Source organism: Copadichromis virginalis, linkage group LG11 (genome assembly GCF_057382275.1).
Source record: "Copadichromis virginalis isolate Kocher_CV1m ecotype Utaka linkage group LG11, C_Virginalis_male_GT1.1, whole genome shotgun sequence".
In the NCBI taxonomy this organism is placed as follows: domain Eukaryota; kingdom Metazoa; phylum Chordata; class Actinopteri; order Cichliformes; family Cichlidae; genus Copadichromis; species Copadichromis virginalis.
The window spans coordinates 6,427,103-6,445,311 of record NC_140628.1 but is presented as its reverse complement, the minus strand read 5'-3'; the positions used below and the strand labels follow the sequence as shown (position 1 = coordinate 6,445,311).

At 43.3% G+C, this 18,209-nt stretch overlaps 1 long non-coding RNA gene across 1 annotated transcript in view; it reads right to left on the bottom strand.

The window, feature by feature from the left end:
• The window catches only part of LOC146697978 (uncharacterized), a 28,984-nt gene extending 13,068 nt beyond the window's left edge, over positions 1-15,916 (bottom strand). The window contains exon 1 of the long non-coding RNA XR_014922960.1: positions 15,708-15,916. This is a non-coding gene — a long non-coding RNA (uncharacterized LOC146697978). The remainder of the gene's footprint in view (positions 1-15,707) is intronic.
• Between the last annotated feature and the right edge of the window lie 2,293 nt (positions 15,917-18,209).

Genomic DNA, 18,209 nt, shown 5'->3' with positions numbered 1-18,209 from the left:
AATATAGGGTTGCTCTGTATGCAGATGACTTATTACTACAGTGGGGCAAAAAAGTATTTAGTCAGCCACCGATTGTGCAAGTTCCCCCACCTAAAATGATGACAGAGGTCAGTAATTTGCACCAGAGGTACACTTCAACTGTGAGAGACAGAATGTGGAAAAAAAAATCCATGAATCCACATGGTAGGATTTGTAAAGAATTTATTCGTAAATCAGGGTGGAAAATAAGTATTTGGTCAATAACAAAAATACAACTCAATACTTTGTAACATAACCTTTGTTGGCAATAACAGAGGTCAAACGTTTACTATAGGTCTTTACCAGGTTTGCACACACAGTAGCTGGTATTTTGGCCCATTCCTCCATGCAGATCTTCTCGAGAGCAGTGATGTTCTGGGGCTGTCGCCGAGCAACACGGACTTTCAACCCCCGCCACAGATTTTCTATGGGGTTGAGGTCTGGAGACTGGCTAGGCCACTCCAGGACTTTCAAATGCTTCTTACGGAGCCACTCCTTTGTTGCCCGGGCGGTGTGTTTTGGATCATTGTCATGTTGGAAGACCCAGCCTCGTTTCATCTTCAAAGTTCTCACTGATGGAAGGAGGTTTTGGCTCAAAATCTCACGATACATGGCCCCATTCATTCTGTCCTTAACACGGATCAGTCGTCCTGTCCCCTTGGCAGAAAAACAGCCCCATAGCATGATGTTTCCACCCCCATGCTTCACAGTAGGTATGGTGTTCTTGGGATGCAACTCAGTATTCTTCTTCCTCCAAACACGACGAGTTGAGTTTATACCAAAAAGTTCTACTTTGGTTTCGTCTGACCACATGACATTCTCCCAATCCTCTGCTGTATCATCCATGTGCTCTCTGGCAAACTTCAGACGGGCCTGGACATGCACTGGCTTCAGCAGCGGAACACGTCTGGCACTGCGGGATTTGATTCCCTGCCGTTGTAGTGTGTTACTGATGGTGACCTTTGTTACTTTGGTCCCAGCTCTCTGCAGGTCATTCACCAGGTCCCCCCGTGTGGTTCTGGGATCTTTGCTCACCGTTCTCATGATCATTTTGACCCCACGGGATGAGATCTTGCGTGGAGCCCCAGATGGAGGGAGATTATCAGTGGTCTTGTATGTCTTCCATTTTCTGATGATTGCTCCCACAGTTGATTTTTTCACACCAAGCTGCTTGCCTATTGTAGATTCACTCTTCCCAGTCTGGTGCAGGTCTACAATACTTTTCCTGGTGTCCTTCGAAAGCTCTTTGGTCTTGGCCATGGCGGCGTTTGGAGTCTGACTGTTTGAGGCTGTGGACAGGTGTCTTTTATACAGATGATGAGTTCAAACAGGTGCCATTCATACAGGTAACAAGTGGGGGACAGAAAAGCTTCTTACAGAAGACGTTACAGGTCTGTGAGAGCCAGAGATTTTCCTTGTTTGAGGTGACCAAATACTTATTTTCCACCCTAATTTACGAATAAATTCTTTACAAATCCTACCATGTGAATTCATGGATTTTTTTTTCACATTCTGTCTCTCACAGTTGAAGTGTACCTCTGGTGCAAATTACTGACCTCTGTCATCATTTTAAGTGGGGGAACTTGCACAATCGGTGGCTGACTAAATACTTTTTTGCCCCACTGTATATGTTACAAATCCAACAATTTATTTATCCTCTATAATGGAAATACTTCTGAGTTTTGGCTCTTTCTCTGGGTACAAGATTAATATACAAAAAAGTGAATGATTTCCTATAAACCCAGCTGCAAAGGAGCTTAGACAGACAGATTTTAATTTCCATTTAGCTTCCTCAGGTTTTAGATATCTAGGAGTGTATATTACCAGTTCATTTAAAGCTTTGCGAACAGCTAATCTTAACCCTTTGCTGACCTATGTCAGGTTGGCTTTTCAGAGGTGGGCAAATCTTCCTGTGTCACTTCTTGGCAGGATTAATATTATAAAAATGAATATTCTACCTAAATTCCTCTACCTTTTTCAGTGTATCCCATTGTTTCTACCTAAGTCCTTTTTCAAATCTGTGAATCGAATGATTTCATCATTTATATGGGCAAATAAGACCCCCAGGATTAGTATGACCTCACTACAACAGGGTAAGCTCAGTGGGGGTCTTGCTCTGCCCAACTTGATCTTTTATTATTGGGCAGCCAACATTCAGAAGTATACCTATTGGCTGAATGATCCTCAAGCTACTTGGTGTTGCCTTGAGGCTCAATCGTGTTTCTCTTCCTCACTCCCAGCACTATTATTTTCATCCCTTCCGGTTTCCCTGTTACGATTCACAGACAACAGAGAGCCATATTTTGGCTCTCTAAAAATATGGTATCAGTTCCGGCGTCACTTCAATTCTATCTCTGCTTCTGCTCTGACCCCAGTCTGCAACAACCACCTCTTCCCCCCATCCCTGGTGGACTCCTCCTTCAGTATATGGGCAAGAAAAGGTATCAAATGTTTTCATGACTTCTTCAAAGATAACATTTTTCTCAGCTTTAGTGAACTTTGTTCTTTGTACGATTTGCCCTCGTATCATTTGTTCTGCTACTTTCAAATAAGACACTGTGCATCTTCTATCTGGTCAGAGTTTCCAAGTCAGCCTCTCAAGCCTTGGTGGGAAGACTTATTCCAGTTGAAGCCTCACAGTAAGGCTCTAATATCACAAATCTATACTGTCATTCACCCACCGAATTAAAACAAACAAACAAAAACAAAAAACAAAACAATTAACACAAAAATACTACCACATAATCAGTAACATTCATTGTAAACTAACAATTTTCATTCATCCACTGTTAAAAAAACCTAAGCTTGATGCTTCTCTTCTTAGTAGCTACTGACCGATTTCAAAATTACCATTCATTGCTAGGATTTTAGAAAAGGTTGTGGCTAAGCAGCTTATAGCTGTTCTAGATGAATACAGCATTCTGGATAAATTCCAATCTGGCTTTCGTAGAGCTCACTCTACTGAAACTACACTTCTTAGAGTCTCCAATGACATTTTGATGAGATGTGATGCAGGAGAATGCTCCGTTCTATTGATGTTGGACCTGACCTCTGCCTTTGATACTGTGGACCATCATATTCTGCTAGATAGGCTGAGACACTGGGTGGGTATATCAGGGGCTGCTTTGGACTGGTTTGAATCCTATTTGCATGAACGATCCTGTTCTGTGGCTACCTCTAAGTACAGATCCTCTTCTACTTTTCTTGCCTATGGTGTGCCACAAGGTTCAGTTTTGGGGCCTTTATTGTTCTTGCTGTATTTACTTCCTCTTCAACACTTATTGAGCACTTTTAAGGACATTTCGTATCACTGCTATAAAGATGATATTCAATTATATATCTCCTTTAAGCCCCATGATGTTTCCAAGCTACAGATTTTGCATAAGTGCATAGACTCCATTAGAGGTTGGATGGCTGGAAACTTTCTTCAACTAAATGAGGAGAAGACTGAAGTCCTTGTTTGTGCTCCTAAAAAATTTGTACCTAGTGTTATGGAAAACTTGGGTCCACTTGCTACATTTGCCAAACCGTCTATCAGGAACCTTGGTGTTACTATTGACTCAGCTCTGACTTTGGATGCTCATGTAAAATCTCTGGTTCGCTCCTGTTTATATCACTTGAGAAACATTGCTAAGCTGAGTCCCATTGTATCGTGCTCCAAATTAGAAATTGCCATTCATGCATTTGTTTCATCTCGTCTGGATTATTGTAATTCTTTGTTTACTTGTTTATGTAAAGCCTCTTTGGAGCATCTGCAACTTGTTCAAAATGCTGCTGCAACGCTTCTGTCCAAGTCCTCCAAGTACTCCCATGTCACACCCCTGCTGATTCAGCTGCACTGGCTCCCCGTTAAATTCAGAATCCACTTTAAGGTTTTGACATGACTTTCAGGGCTCTGCATGGATAAGCACCAACATATATAAGTGAACTTTTACATCCATACATTCCCAGCAGGTCCCTGAGGTCATGTGACCAGGGCTTGCTGATTGTCCAAAGAGTCGGGGTGGTGGTGTCTTTTAGGTTATGCTGTCACTCACTTCCACCTTTTTTGCAATGGCTCTGGTGGATCCAAAAGGGCCTCTCAGCGATTTTGCAAACTGTTGGCGTCGTTAGGAGTACTTGGCATGGACCTTATCGCCTGGTTTTAATCTGCAAGAGACTTGAGAAGCGTCGCACATAGGGATGGGTATCGTTTAGGTTTTATCCGATACCGGTGCCAAATCGGTACTTTTGAAACGGTGCCGGTGCTCAAACGGTGCTCAAACCGGTGCTTAAAGAATGGAGAACACAAAATTGGTCCAAAAACCTCTCATGTTCAGCTGTTTTTTGTAAAAAGATAACAATGTTAGCCTTTTCTGCAGCTATGGGGCATATATGGTATCACTCTTGGCTGGAAGCAGGGCTTAAACAATGGAAAAAACACAAACTTTGTCCTAAACCTCTCATGTTTAACTGTTTTCCACTTTTTCTTTGGTCATTTTAGTCTTTTTGGCCAGGGTGAAGGGAGTATCTGCCATCAAACAAGAGGACAGCCGCATGTAGCTATGATGATGTTTGCTAGTTCACCTTACATGCATTAATGTAATAACGTGGTTAGCCTACTCAACGTAAATTACACTCGAACAACATGAAGCTACTCACGCAGAGAAGAGCGGCTGCTGCTGCCATCATCATCCTCATCATTTCTGCTACACTGGCAGGGCTAGGGGCCAGGACTCTCCTCTTCATGTTTTTGGGGGTAGTAGATGCGCTCGGTGTGAGGTCTCGCAGCAAGCTATCAAATACGGCGCATTTCTGGGCTTTAAAAAAAACGCTATGCGTCGCCAGGTGTTTCATCGGATTTGAGGTGTTACCTCCTTTGACAGTATCACAGTATCAGCTTAAAGCACTTGTTGCAGGCTGCTGAGTTTGCATATTTTGCTGTGAAGTACAGCCAGACTTTTGACCGCTTCGCCTTGGACATTTTTAATCTGTAGCTCTGCATTAAAGAACCTACGTACCTGGGCCCGCCTACTATCCTCGGAAACGTAAAATGATTGGCTAGAATCTAAAGTGTATCACAGCTCAGGAAAAAAAAGCACCGAAATAAAGCACCGAAATGTGCGCTGCTTTTCGGTCTGGTTACTACCGTTTATGTCAGAACCGGTGCCATGATGGCACCGGACACCGGTACCCATCCCTAGTCGCACAGCAGTTCAAAACAATATCCCTATTTTCTACTAAAGTTGTCTCTCTAACAGATTTATCCATTGGTTCACTTGTATCAATTAATGCATCTTTTCACTGAGGTCTGATTCAAACTTTCTTACTTCTGATTCTTTCCAAAAATAATTTCACATGTAACAATTTATATATGTGTGTTTTCTATTTTTATTTACCTCTTTGTTGTGATCTGGTGGACATCTCTAAACACCATCATGAGTTCCGGCTTCAATTTCAACCCAATTATACTCCTCTGGGCTTCACCTTCCCACTGGCCCCTGTGCCCTTCTCAAAGTGTCCTTTGTTGTCTTAAATCTCCAGCAAACACAGTCTGTTTCTTCTCCATTTCTTTTCAGTATTTTCCTTTTAGATTAAGTCCCAGCCAGGCAAAATATCACATTCAGTGCCTTTAAACAGTTACAGTGGGGCAAAAAAGTATTTAGTCAGCCACCGATTGTGCAAGTTCCCCCACCTAAAATGATGACACAGGTCAGTAATTTGCACCAGAGGTACACTTCAACTGTGAGAGACAGAATGTGAAAGAAAAATCCATGAATTCACATGGTAGGATTTGTAAAGAATTTATTCGTAAATTAGGGTGGAAAATAAGTATTTGGCCAATAACAAAAATACGACTCAATACTTTGTAACATAACCTTTGTTGGCAATAACAGAGGTCAAACGTTTACTATAGGTCTTTACCAGGTTTGCACACACAGTAGCTGGTATTTTGGCCCATTCCTCCATGCAGATCTTCTCGAGAGCAGTGATATTTTGGGGCTGTCGCTGAGCAACGCAGACTTTCAACTCCCGCCACAGATTTTCTATGGGGTTGAGGTCTGGAGACTGGCTAGGCCACTCCAGGACTTTCAAATGCTTCTCACATCATAACTGACTAGGATACTTCTTCTTATTAAGAAGTGTCCGGCAGCCTCGCCTCTGTCAGTGCGCCCCAGGGCAGCTGTGGCTACAATGTAACTTGCCATGACCAGTGTGTGAATGTGTGTGTGGATGGGTGAATGACTGAATGTAGTGTGAAGCGCTTTGGGGTCCTTAAGGACTAGAAAAGCGCTATACAAATGCAGGACATTTACCATTTAATATTATATCATTATTATCATCATCTTTTTCTTTCTATATAATAACAATAGTATATTACAATATTTTATTAGTGTATATCACCACACTACTACTGAGCCAAATTAATAGTTAGGATCATCTTACTCAGCAAACAGATAATTTAGAATTCATCCAATCTGTACAAATTTGCTTTTTCTCTGAACAGGTTTGTGCCTACTTTTTAGACTGGTCTTCTGTTTGCCTCATCTCAGATCAAACCTTCAGTCACATTCATTCTCTCTGTTGCATGTCGAACCAAGCAGTTTATTACTATATATTTTATATTTTATTTTGTATCCATCAAGGGCTTCGGGTGATCTGCAGTTTCACCCTTTCCCAAGCTGGAGACATTTACCTTTTCACACACTTTCCTTGGCTGAACAATGACACGGCCTTAATGTACCTTATGCATCTCTCTATTTTATTTAAAAGGTTATCGTGTGAATTTTTTCCTTTTATTCATTTTATACATTCTGGGCATGGTCGTCATGCCAACTATGTTTCATTGTTAATATCAGTTTACAGGTTGTTATCCTTCCTATTATTAGTTTCAATACGTTAAAAATAAGTTCTAATGTAATTTTCTCTTTGTTTATTTTATTTTTGTACTTCTTATATTTATATCTATTCGTTGGGGTCTGTTTCCAATCTTTGCACACTAATTTGTCCGGTGCATGGACATTTTTTCCTCTAACCACTGTTCGTCAACAGTAAACTTAGTGGGCTGATTACCCATTAAAACAGAACTGCAGAGCCTTCTCTGGTATTAGACTTAAGAGTGGTTATTGACACGCCCTTCAACTCCAGCTATTCTATGAGGCTGAACTCAACCTTTCTCTTTTGTCACCAGTACTTCAGCTACTAACAGGAAATAAAATGACAATAACAATGAGAGTGATTCAGCAGCGTATTGTGCTGTTTAAATCAATTCACTCTCAACACACAGAAAACACAAACATTTACACAGACATTTTACACAGTCGCGCAGACCTTTTCGGCAGGTCAGTAGAGAGTGATATTATACCCCTTATGTCAAACTGAGTGATATATGGCCCCCTAATTGATTTATGACCCCCAATAAATTATTCATGAGGTCAGGAAGTAGGAAGTAATAAAAATATGATATTCATAAAATTATGATATTCATAAAAATATGATATTCATAAAAAATATGATATTCATAAAAATATGCTAGTTCATAGCTCATTGCTTTCCCCCCCCTAAAAACAACTAATTGATTATTTAAATACTTTCTTATATATCAAAGAGCATTCTTTTATTTTTTTAACCCATTAAAATTTTTTTATTTTTTATGCTCAAAAAACGCCATCTGGTGGCGGGTCAGTGCCTGGGCGCGCCCCCGGACCGTGCTCTCTCGAGCTCCGTGCTCATGTGTTTAAAAATGTATTAAACCATATTAAAATTGTTTAGTTAAACTTGTGCTTTTGTAACGTTCAGTATGGCCACAAATACAGGCTGCATGCCTTGGGGGAAAACTTTATTTCAATTTATATGCATTTGTAGATTTAGAATAAAACTCATACTCAGAAAAAAACTCTCGCGATCCCCGCAGCCCCCTTAACCTAATCCTTAGAAACATAAGCAGGGAAAACTCCTTAAAAAACTCTCCGCGTTTTCTCCAAAACCCTAGAATAACTTGTTAGGTACCCCTCTGTTTCCAAAACCTTATATTCAAAACAGGGGAAAAGTCCTTAGTCTTTTTTCTTCAAAAACTTCCCTCTTACTAGCAACCTCTAAAATTCAACGCAGAGTCTAAGTTCTACCTCGCTCTTAATCTCCAATCCACAACTTCTTGCAGAGCACAATTTTTTCCTGCTTGTTCGCTCCCCGCTCTGCTCCCCAATGCGCTGCTTACCTCATTCGAAATTTGCGCCGGATACCAACTCCGCCTCACTTCGCCCCGCTGCCAATCACATAACAATCGCGCCGCTCCCTTCGCACCCCGGTTAGCCAATCCGCTCCAGGTCCGATTTACCTTCTCAGCGATAAGTTTATTCTCTTACTGGCATTCAGGATAAATAATCTAACATTTCAGCTTAAATTTAACTCTTTTTTTTTCTCTCTCAGAAAAAACAAGCGTTTTCTCTTTTCTTCGCAAAGAAACATGGCCTCCAGACCTACCAACCTAACTGTGCTCTCTCAAACGCCTGTAACTAGCTACAGGGCCTCCGGTACGCCGTCAGAACTCAGACGACTACATCTCTGCAGAGTGCAGTCAACACCAGCGGCCAGCCGTTTGAAGCAAAGATTCAGCCTCAACAATGGCGGGTTTTGGGGTTATGCCTTCAGCCTCCCAGAGAGTGAAATCTTTTTCTATCAGCTCAAAGTGGGTGAAAGTTTTGGTCCGCTAACACCGCGGATCGCTTTTACTTGCTCTGACTGGGCTGTTATTACGCTCATTACCACCCCTGAAATAGAGAGAAGCGTGCGGGAAACAAGCTCGCAGCAACCGCGAACCAGAGACCAGCAAACACAGACGCATCGGGTTTTCAAAGAGGCCTACTCGTTCCCCCGATTCACCCAAGAACACAAACCACTCCGGACTGAAAACACGGTGAGCAAAACATTTCACATACACCCAGTGGGAGACCAAGAGCACTCTATTTTGCAGATGGATATGTAGAGCTAGTCGACAAGCATGCGATCGAGCTTGCACAGATGATTTTGTGTTGGACCTTACAAACACCCAATCCGGGGTTTTCAGCACATTGCTTCGGATTCCGACTCAGGACTGGCTCAAGATGATGGCCGAGAACAATGCGACAATCTTAAACCTGTTCAAAATGAGTAAAAGTACAACTGAGCTGGTCATGGTTGGAAATAACCCGCCACGCTCTACATAACCCCAGCCCCACATCCGGTCCCCCTTACCCCTGCCTCCTCCTAATCCTAACCCTTAAAAACCGCTCTCTCATCCACAACTTAAAACAACCATGACTCACCACAGCTTTGGAACCCTCAGCGCTCTATCTCCATCATCCCTCCGACCATCAGCTGCTTCTACACCACCACCCAGCCCGCCAATGGATCTGGCTACGCCGCCACCCACTCCGCCAATCGATCTGGCTACTCCGCCATCGAGTCCGTTGATGGAGAGCCCGCATCAGGCCTCAGCGTCTCTGGCCGCTATGCCTCCACCCCCGCCCTCATCACCTCAAGGATGGAACTCGCCCAGCCACCCACAACTAGCTGCTCTCGGGTGGCAATCACCGGAGCAGACCCCCTCAAGCACCGCAATCTCCGGTGCATCGCTGTGGGCCTTGGGCGACCCTGTGTGCCGGGCTCTTTTCCGAGAGTCTGAAGACAATGAGCCTTCGCCCGCGGACAACGATGAGGCCGCGACTCTACTCCCTACTGCTGTGTTTGAACTTATAAAATTGACTGTAAAGTACCTCGTTAACTCCTTGCTCCAGAAACACAGACAAGATGTCTGTCAGGGATGTGAGGTGTCACATCCCTCACAAAGACGACATTCATGTCTTTTCCCACTGGAAAAATATTACTTTTTCAAGTACTATGATGAACTCTGCACAAGATTATGGAATGGACATTTCACCAACACATTATTACAAATTTTGCGGTTAGAGGGTTTTTCACCACCAGCGGCTCAAGTCAGAGGTGTGGCCCAAGCATATCTCTTTGAACTCCGAGATGCCCGTGATATAGAGACCGCACTGCTAGAAATTGACTCAAGCGTTACAGAAGTTACCCGGACCATAATTGATAAAGTACTATATGACAAATACTCCCTTTGGCTCCCCTAGTAATCGTTCTCTCTCTCTCTCTCTCTCTCTCTCTCTCTCTCTCTCTATTACCATTTATTTTTCTTAACATGTTTTATTTTTCTTGTTTTTAGTTTTAATGTTTTTCTAATGTTTAATGTTAGTTTTTTTCTTACTTTTCTTGTTCATGTTTATTGTTTGGAGACGGCTGAAGCTGCTGCATTGAGCTGCGGCCGCAAGGTGGTTGGTGCCTGCCATGGTGGTAATCCCCGAACCAAATGGTGGACACCAGAGGTGAAGGGAGCCACCAGGCTGAAGAAGGATTCCTATCGGGCTTGGTTAGCCTGTGGGACTCCGGAGGCAGCCGACAGGTATCGACAGGCCAAGCGGAATGCGGCTCGGGCAGTGGCTGAAGCAAAAACTCGGGTGTGGGAGGAGTTCGGAGAGGCCATGGAAAAAGACTTTCGGACTGCCTCGAAGAGATTCTGGCAAACCGTCAGACGTCTCAGGAGGGGAAAGCGGTGCTCTACCTGCACTGTGTATAGTGCTGGCGGAGCGCTGCTGACGTCGACTCAGAAAATTGTCAGGCGGTGGAAGGAATACTTCGAGGACCTCCTTAATCCCACTGACACGTCTTCCGAGGAGGAAGCAGAGTCTGGGGATGAGGGGAATGACCCGCCAATTTCCGGGGGCGAGGTCACTGAGGCAGTTAAACAACTCCTTGGTGGCAGAGCCCCTGGTGTTGATGAGGTCCGCCCCGAGTTCCTGAAGGCTCTGGACGTTGTCCTGGTTGACACGCCTCTGCAATGTTGCGTGGAGATCAGGGGCAGTACCTGTGGACTGGCAGACCGGGGTGGTGGTCCCCATCTTTAAGTGATGGGAGAAGGGAGCTGGAGATCGACAGACGGATTGGGGCTGCAGCTGCAGTAATGCGCTGAGTGTAAAAGCGAAGCTCTCAATTTACCGGTCGATCTACGTCCCTACCCTCACCTATGGCCACGAGCTGTGGGTAGTGACCGAAAGAACGAGATCGCGGATACAAGCGGCAGAAATGAGCTTCCTCCGAAGGGTGGCTGGCCTCTCCCTTAGAGATAGGGTGAGAAGTTCGGCCATCCGGGAGGGGCTCAGAGTAGAGCAGCTGCTGCTCCACATCGAAAGGAGCCAGCTGAGGTGGTTCGGGCATCTGACAAGGATGCCCCCTGGGCGCCTCCTGGGTGAGGTGTTCCAGGCATGTCCCACCGGGAGGAGGCCCCGGGGCAGACCCAGGACACGCTGGAGAGATTATATCTCTCGGCTGGCCTGGGAACGCCTTGGTATTCCCCCGGACAAGCTGGAGGAGGTGGCTGGGGAGAGGGAGGTCTGGGCCTCTTTGCTTAGGCTGCTGCCCCCGCGACCCGGCCCCGGACAAAGCGGATGAAGATGGATGGATGGATGGATGTTTGTTTGTTCATTACATCAGATTAAATAGTTTGTTGAAAACCATTACATCAAATAAAACTTTTTGGAAAAGCATTGCAACAATCAATCTTGTTATTTGTTTCACCCCCATTCAAATCTATTGCTTTCATGACATCAGATTAAATAGTTTGTGGAAAATCGTTACATCAAATAAAACTTTTTTGGAAAAGCATTGCAAGAAATCAAACTCATTATTTTTATTTTACTAGAAAATAAGTATAATGTTATTAATTATATCAAATAAAAATATATTTGCAAACTCGTTACATGAAACCATAGTTAAACATAACTTCAAAGATCACACATGGCAAAGCAGAATCTATTGAAACGTGCATATTATGACCCAGCTCACCCTAGTAGTTTTTGCGGTGTGGAAAAATTGATTAAAAGCATACAGGATGAAACTGGTACAAAGATTAACGCGCAAACAGCCCAAAAATTGCTCTCTGGACAAGACGCTTACACCTTACACCGAGCTGCACGCCTGCACTTTCTGAGAAACCGTGTGTTCGTCCCCAGACCTCTTAATCAGATCACACATCAGCAGACCTTTGTGATATGAGAGCGTTATCCGAGCATAATGATGGCTATCAATATTTACTTACAGTTATAGATGTTTTTTCTAAAAAAGCTTATGCAACAGTCTTGAAAAACAAAACAGGCGTTCAAGTCACTAAGGCATTTGAATCTGTCTTGAAACATAGCCAAATCCCACAAAAACTCCAAACAGATAGCGGTAAGGAATTTTTTAATTCCAGTTTTCAATCTTTAATGAAAAAGCATGGTATAAATCATTTTGCTACAGGGAGCGATCTAAAAGCCTCAGTCTGTGAAAGGTTTAATAGAACTCTTAAAAGTAAAATGTATAGATATTTCACTGCTGCAAATACACGTAGATATATCGATGTGTTACAAGATTTATTAGACAGCTATAACAGTAGTTATCATCGTTCCATAAAAATGGCCCCGAATCAAGTAAATTCAGACAACACAGCCTTAGTATTTTAAAACCTGTATGGCACCTCTTCTCGCTGTAGAAAAAAGCCCATGAAATTTAAAAAGGGTGATCACGTTAGGCTGTCTAAAGTCAGAGGTGTGTTTGATAAGCGGTATGAGCAAACATTCACAAGCGAGGTGTTTACTATTGACCAATGCATACCTAGAGATCCTCCCGTTTATAAAATCAAAGATTATCACGGGGAAGAAATTATCGGTAGTTTTTATGAGCATGAGCTGCAGAAAATCACTCTTGTCAAGGATAAGCTCTATCACATAGAGAAAATTCTCTCAAAACGTAAACAGAGGGGACAGGTTTATTTCCTGGTCAAATGGAGGAGCTGGCCTGAGAAATTTAATAGCTGGGTTAAAGCCAGTGAGCTTAAAACCATCGCATAACAAACTTCGGGCCACACACGCACCTTGGTAACGGGTCAGCAATGACTGTCAGGTCGCAGAGTTTTTACGTCACGCTTCCATCAAGTTTGAATGTATTTAAAAATAACAGCAGCAGCTGCTTCCGTGTGGATCTCGCCCAGCATCTCAATCTCGATGGGGCATGGGAGGTGGCTCTCACTGAAATTTCATATCCCTATACATGGCTTAATCTCCCTAATGATAAGGCTTATTTTGAATGTAGGAGAAAGGGTGATGCTGAGCAGAGGTCTGATAACGTGGTTAAAACCAAAATACGCGCCGGGTTTTATGAGGATGCTGAAACTTTGAGAACTGAGATTGAGGCCTGCCTGAGATTGAGACTTTGTATTTACACTATCTCTTACCGTATATTACTAAATCTCCATTTGCACTACTCTGCCTGGTTTACACTCAATGTCATTTACCCTTACTTGAATATTGTATATTGTATATTGCATAGCTTTCTTGTTATACATAAAATTGTATTGTATTTATTTAAATTTTTACTTTTTAATTATTTTATTTGCATTTTTTAATCACTCTCTTAAATTTAAATGTTCATTTGCTATTTCATCTAGGGTTTGAGAGTAACGGAATTTCTATTCTCTGTATGTCCTGTACATGTGGCAGAATTGACAAATAAAGTTGACTTGACTTGACTATATAAAACGTCAGACAAAGATAAACCACAGACCTTTCTACACTTCTGTGTCTTCCACACTGCACAACAGGCAGAAAATCACCGATTAATCACAGTCTATTCAATTTATACTTAACATCACAACAAGAGAAAAACCTGCTCTTTTCACAACTCTCACAGCTAAAGTCACCAACTCCAGAACCACAGAAACCAATCAATATAATCAAAACTCTTACACACAGCCTCTGAAATAATAAAAAAAAATCACCAAACACTCGGTTACTCTTTTCACTCGCTCTTTCTCACTCCCTTCTTCCCCATTCTTTCCCCATGCACGCTCGCTCCCGCGGACCCGCTCGGCCCCGCGGACTCACTCGGACCCCACCTCTTCTCTCACAGACACACATACACACACACACACACACACACACTCTCTCTAATGCTCCTTTCAAGAAAAAAACTTCACAAACTTCTAGTTCAAGAGTTTAACCACCCAAAACCAGCGAAAATTCACTCTCACATTCACTTCCCTAACAACTACAAAGTTTTCACACATGAAAATAATCCAGTCAATCTACTATGCACGCCGTTTTCCTCCTTATAGCGAGAGACTCAACCGATCTTTAAAAGACTTTATATACACAACGTCAAACTAAAGCCCAGATCTCTGCCTTTTCCAGGTAGAGAAAAAATATGACCCAACCAGAAAATCTCCCAGCAATCACACAAAGTTCTCAATTTTCACCAATATATTTAGCAACACACTCCTACTTTACGGGAGTTTTACACGAGAGATCATTACTCATTAAATTCCATTAAACCATACTCACATTAGGAAATCACAAACACAAGACTACAAGGTTTAGTTTATTTAATATACTCAAATCTTTTAACCACACTTCTGAAACACACTTTCACCTAACCAAAAAGAAACTAAGAAGCATAGAAATGGAGAAATAGGGAGATGAGACCAAGCCAACAGCTACACACACACACACACCCCGCGGGTATTCGCGAGTGTGCCCGCTACAACATAGCAGAGCACAGCCCCTCCTTCTCCTAAGAAGAAATACACACACACTCTCCTCTTCTCTGACAGCGAGAGAAGAGAAAGGCGTTTTCGTTTTTTCACACTCTGGATCCACACAGATGGAATTCAACAACAAAAGACAGTTTATACAGTTTACACTTTTAAATTCACACACACGGGTAATTTATATTCTATTTACACACGGGCCCGCATAGACATAAGAAAACACTATATGCCAGACAGCTTATCTTCTTTATTTCTCTATTTCTATACCGGTATTCCTGACTTTTAGACCAATTTAAAAGCTCTAAGCCCAGGCCGCGCCTTGCTGGTCAATACCCCGCGTCGGGAACGCCCTCGCCGGCCGCGGTCAGATTTCTAAACACTAATTAATTTATAACTGCTTCCCGTCAGGCAAAACCAGGAGCTCCACCAGCCGCGTGAAATATCCCAGATCACGCTTTTGGCTTTACTTAAAGTTCACAAGTTCCTGACGTTTAAATAGTCACAGCCGAGTCCGACTCTGTCAATCAATCAATGCAGTATAAGGCCATCACTCATAGATTGCCTAGCCTGTTAAGCGAGCGTCCCAAGTGCTCGACGGAAGGCCAACTCCGGGGTAAAACCTAACCACGCGTCCGCGATTAGGGGTCAGTGCCACCTGCTGAATGAAAACTGCATTCCTAGGGGCCACGCCCCCATCCTAAACAAATTTACTCAAGATATTATAAGCATCACTGCGAGGTCTCCACCTCCAGTTTAATTACCTGACGCCGAAACCGCGTTTCTGCTGATCAATTAAACCAAATTCCCTACACTACCGGGTGACTGGCTGGCATCCAGTCAACCCACATCTTCTTTAAACACTTTAAACCGTATTGTCTTAAACACATATAACCTCTTAGCTCAAAATTCACCCCCAAAATAAACAACAATAAATTTAGACAGACCAATATTCAATATTCCCTGTTTTTAACACTAATTACCAAGATCACCACGGACAGAACAGAAGCCCCACTGAGTGAACATTTAATTAACTTAATTTCCAATTCAGCACCTTTGGACGTTAACAGACGGTGCTTACCTCTCCTATTCCGGGGCCCATCACTCAGTCGACCTCCTGGCCATCCGTCTGACACCACTTATACCTCAGCCAAGCTCCATTTGTCCCTCCTCAAACCAGGTTTTTCGGCACCAGAATTGTCATGGTTCGTACTTTGAGGAAGAGACTATGACTGGTATACAGCTGGGTCAGCACAGATCATTTTATTAAAACACACATTACAGTGTGGGAAGAGCCGGACTTCTTCGAGCAGACTGCTCCCCATCCTTATATAATCCCACTGACGTCACAGTTAGATCTTACTGGAAATGATAACAGTTCCCCACACTCAAAAAGTTCTCCTTATATGGACTCCAGATGTTTCCACTCAGTCCAGCACTCCGAGAAAACCAGTGTGTGTGGAGTGTATATCTATTCGTGTCGATTGTGAGTGTGTGTGTGTGTCAAACAGGGAGCATGTCCTGAGACGCCCTCACAGTTCTCCATAAGTGTGTTTGTGAACGTGCGTGTTTTACATAACTCCCTGTGCGTGTTGGTGTAAGGCTGAGTACGTGCAAAACTAAATGTACGAGGCCCATAAGCAAATATTAAAGAATGATACAGAACAACAATAGACTGAATTAAAGTGATGATAATCTGTATACATTAATATCTTACTCAGATTAACATGGATATAATTCAAAGATTATTCTGTCAACTGATTCAACAATGGTAAATGATTAATCAATGATAATTCTGATTATAACTGTGATCATAAGAATACAAAATAAAATATCTCCTGTCCACAAGTGCCATCTGGACACCTCAGTGTGAGGAGAGTTTTGTGGCCTTTAAAGCAAAGCTCATGTCTGCCCCTGTGCTGGCGTATGCCGACTTCACACGCCCATTTATCTTGGAGATTAATGCCAGCCACAGTGGTTTGGGTGCAGTTCTCTCCCAAGACATTGAAGGTGGTTTTAGGCCAGTGGCTTATGCTAGTCGAGGTCTTCGACCCCATGAGTGCAACATGGACAATTACTGCTCCATGAAGTTGGAGTTTCTTTCGCTCAAGTGGGCTATGGCCGAAAAGTTCCGGGAGTACCTGCTGGGGCAGAAGTGTGTGGTTTACACTGACAATAATCCACTCAATTAACTCTCTTCAGCTAAGCTGGGTGCCACCGAGCAGAGGTGGGCGTCCAAGCTGGCGGCCTTCAATTAAGTATTGGTCAGGCCGCAGTAATAGGAATGCTGATGCTCTCTCCCGACAGTATGAGATGAGCTCCAGCCTGGCCGAGGGCGTGTTGCCTGGGACTCCTGTCCTGATTTCGCTTCAGCAGGCTCCGTGTCCAGCAGTGTAGCCCTCTGTTACTCAGTTAGAGATTGGGGCCTTTCCGTCTCATTCTCCGGGGGATATTCATGATTTGCAGGAGGGTGGTCCCCTCCTGAACGGTTTCTTGGTATATTGGAGGAGGCAGTCCCCGCCCTCTCTGGCGAAAGGAGCCAGGTCCCCAAACCAGTCATGGTTCTGCTGCATCAGTGGGATCGTCTGCTGGAGAAGGATGGCATCCTTTATCGCCAGATTTTTTGTCCGGGTGGAGGTGAGGAAGCCCTACAAGTTGTTCTTCCAGAGGCTCTGAAGCCTGAGATCTTGAGGCAGCTGCACCAGGACCATGGGCACCAAGGTCAAATCAAATCAAAATCAAATCAAATCACTTTTATTGTCACATCACATGTGCAGGTACATTGGTACAGTACATGTGAGTGAAATTCTTGTGTGCGAGCTTCACAAGCAACAGAGTTGTGCAAATACAATAATGTAAACAAGCAAAATACAAGAATGGCTACATCTGAAACTAATAAATATATGTACAATATATAATAGTATATGCATTTCTGGATGTGTATACTAAATATTTTTCTACGTGTGTTTTTGTGTGTGTGTGTGTGTGTGTGTGTGTGTGTGTGTGTGTGTACACATATTTTACAAATTAAATAGAGTAAACAATAAATAAAATATATAAAAATATACAGAGTTGAGACATGTGCAAAACAGTGGCATTACTGTACAGTATGGAGTGCATAATGTTGAAGTTCCAGTAGTGAAGGTGTCTATGACGTGTTCAGCAGTCTGATGGCCTGGTGGAAGAAGCTTTCTCTCAGTCTGCTGGTACGGGACCGGATGCTGCAGAACCTCCTTCCTGATGGAAGTAGTCTGAACAGTTTATGGCTGGGGTGACTGGAGTCCTTGATGATCCTCCCCGCTTTTCTCAGGCACCGCTTCCTGTAGATGTCTTGGAGGGAGGGAAGCTCACCTCCAATTATCCGTTCAGAGCACCACACTACTCGCTGGAGAGCTCTGCAGTTGTAGGCGGTGCTGTTGCCATACCAGGTGGTGATGCATCCAGTGAGGATGCTCTCAATGGCACAGTGATAGAAGGTCCTGAGGATGCGGGGGCTCATGCCAAATCTTTTCAGTCTCCTGAGAAAGAAGAGGCGCTGCTGCGCCTTCTTCACTGTTTTGTTTGTGTGTACTGACCACGTAAG